The following is a 2,174-nucleotide window of genomic DNA, read 5'->3' as shown; positions in this document are numbered from 1 at the left end:
TCCTCAGGAAGCCTCCTTCACTGGGCATGTTGTAGCCCCATGTTAGGTATTCCAATCAGTTATAGGCAGAAGATGGACTTACAAGCTTTCTATGGTGATATTTCTGGCTATTCCTTTCTGTCCTGCTTAAATGTCTATTTCACAATGGTATGCCAGGGAAATCAAGATTGAAAAGATAACCAATCATCTTAACATTATTTCCCCCCTTTTCCCAATTCCAATCCCTACAACCCAGAGCCCTATTGTTCTAAGGATGTGTATACATCATTATTTACCTCTGTCCCACTTAGCCCATGCAAACGTGCCTAATTGTTATCCCATCCACCTTGTTCTTCCATTACACCCTTCTTGTGTATTGCCCCTCTCTCTAGCACCCAAACTATCCTGTGTCTATTCCCTACCCTATGTTCCACCTTCCCTTCCCTCCCATCACCCCAACCCCCACATCCAAGTAACCAGCAAAGCACCCCCTACCCTTTAGTTTGGGTTCTTTTTCTTAGTCTTTTATAGTAGTGGTCCTATGCAGTATTTCTCCTTTTGTGACTGACTAATTTCACTCAACATAATGTCCTCAATGTTCATCTATGTTATGTGGTGGCTTGCAGCTTCCTTGTTCTTCTTCAAGGTAGCATAGTATTCCATTGTGTACCACAGTTTGTTTATCCATTCTTCAGTTGATGGGCACTTTGGCTGTCTCGACCTCTTTGCTATTATAATAGTGGTGCTGTGAACATTGGTGTGCATAAATCTACTCATGTTATGGCTCGCATTTCTTGTGGGTAAATACCAAGTAGAGAAATTGCTGAATCATAAGGTATTTCTATTTCAAACCTTCTGAAGAAAGCACCATATTGCTTTCCAGAGAGGTTGGACCATTTTGCAATCCCACCAGCAATGCAGGAGCATCCCAGTCTCTCCACATCCTCATCAGCATTTATTGTCCTCTACTTTTTTGATCTTTGCTATTATTGCTGGTATGAGATGATATTTTATTGTTGTTTTGATTTGCATCACTCTAATGGCTAGTGATCATGAGCATTTCTTCAAATGTTTGTTGGCTGCCCATATCTCCTCCTTGGTGAAGTGTCTGTTCATGTTCTGTGCCCATTTTTTAGTTGGTTTATTTGTCTTTTTCTTCTAGAGGTGTTGTAGGTTCCTATATATTTTAGAAATTAGTCCCTTGTCTGATATGTCATTGCAAAAGATTTTTTCCCATTCGGTGGGTCCCCTTTTTATTCTTCTGGTGAAGTCTTTTGATGCACATAAGTTTTTAATTTTTTGTATGTCCCAATCATCTATTTTTGTCTACTTTTGTTTATGTACTTTTCAAAATATTTGGCCGTCTGTGTATTACCTGAATTAGTGCCCTCACATTTGTCCCTATTTTTCATTGATGACCTTCGTAATTTTGGGTTTCACATTTAGGTCTTTAATCCATGCTGAGTGGTTTTTATATAAGGTATGAGGTAAAGGTCTTGTTTCAATTTTTTTCAGATCACTTTCCAGTTCTGCCTGCACCATCTGTTGAAGAGATTATTCCCTCCCATGCAATATATTTAGGTACTTCTGGATTCTCAATTCTGTTCCATTGATTAATGTATCTTTCATTGTAGCAGTACCAAGCTGTTTTGACAACTGTAGCTGTATAATAAATTTTGAAGTAGGAGAGTGAGAAGGTTCCAAAATTATTTTTCTTCTTAAGCAGTGCTTTGCTTATTCTGGGTCTCTTTCCTTCGCATATAAATTTGTAATTGTTTTTTCCATCTCTTTGAAGAATGTCCTTGGAATCTGGGATTAGGGTTGCATCATATGTGTAAATTGCTTTGGGCATTATTGACCTTTTCACAATGTTAAGTCTTCATATCTAGGATCATGGTACATTCTTCCATTTTTGTAAGTCTCTTTTAGTTTCTTGTAGTAGTGTTTTGTAGTTTCCTTTGTATAAATCCTTTGTTTCTCTGGTTACATTTATTCCTAGATAGCTCATGCTTTGGGCAGCTATTGTAAATGGTATTGCTTTCCTAATGTCCTTTTCAACACTGTCATTTTTGGTATAGAGGAATCCAACTGATTTTTGTATGTTGATCTTATATCCTAGTACTTTGCTGAATCTTCCAATGAGGTGTAGTAGCTTTTTTACTGAGTCTTTGGGGTTTTCTACATATAGGATCATA

Source organism: Chrysochloris asiatica, unplaced genomic scaffold, assembly GCF_000296735.1.
Source record: "Chrysochloris asiatica unplaced genomic scaffold, ChrAsi1.0 scaffold00228, whole genome shotgun sequence".
NCBI classification, from domain to species: Eukaryota; Metazoa; Chordata; class Mammalia; order Afrosoricida; family Chrysochloridae; genus Chrysochloris; species Chrysochloris asiatica.
The sequence above is the reverse complement of the archived record's forward strand: the minus strand, read 5'-3'. Positions refer to the sequence as shown.